The sequence below is a fragment of the Myotis davidii genome, unplaced genomic scaffold, assembly GCF_000327345.1.
Source record: "Myotis davidii unplaced genomic scaffold, ASM32734v1 scaffold573, whole genome shotgun sequence".
Lineage (NCBI taxonomy): Eukaryota > Metazoa > Chordata > Mammalia > Chiroptera > Vespertilionidae > Myotis > Myotis davidii.
The window spans coordinates 4,473,314-4,473,771 of record NW_006285997.1 but is presented as its reverse complement, the minus strand read 5'-3'; positions in this window follow the sequence as shown (position 1 = coordinate 4,473,771).

Below are 458 nucleotides of genomic sequence, written 5' to 3'. Positions count from 1 at the left end.
TTCAGATAAAAAAGAATGGTCCCCAGAAACCTTCCTAGTTAAATCTGATTCAAGTAGGAAACAAAGGATGCAAAAAAAAAAAAAAGAGACGCTCCTCAAAAGCTGATCTCCATAAAAATGCTGTTGCAAAAGGTAAGAATTCCTTCTTTTTTACTGAAACGAAGTATTCCATTGTGTAGATGTACCACAGTTTTTTAATCCACTCATTTGCTGAAGGGCACTTAGGCTGTTTCCAAATCTTAACAATGGTGAATTGTGCTGCTATGAACATAGGGGTGCATATATCCTTTCTGATTGGCGTTTCTGGCTTCTTGGGATATATTCCTAGAAGTGGGATCACTTGGTCAAATGGGAGTTCTATTTTAGTTTTTTGAGGAAGCTCCAGGAACGTTTATTGATGAGCACCTGGGATGGGTTCATTTTGGGCCTGGGATTGGCTGCTCTTTAAAGGGGTGTGG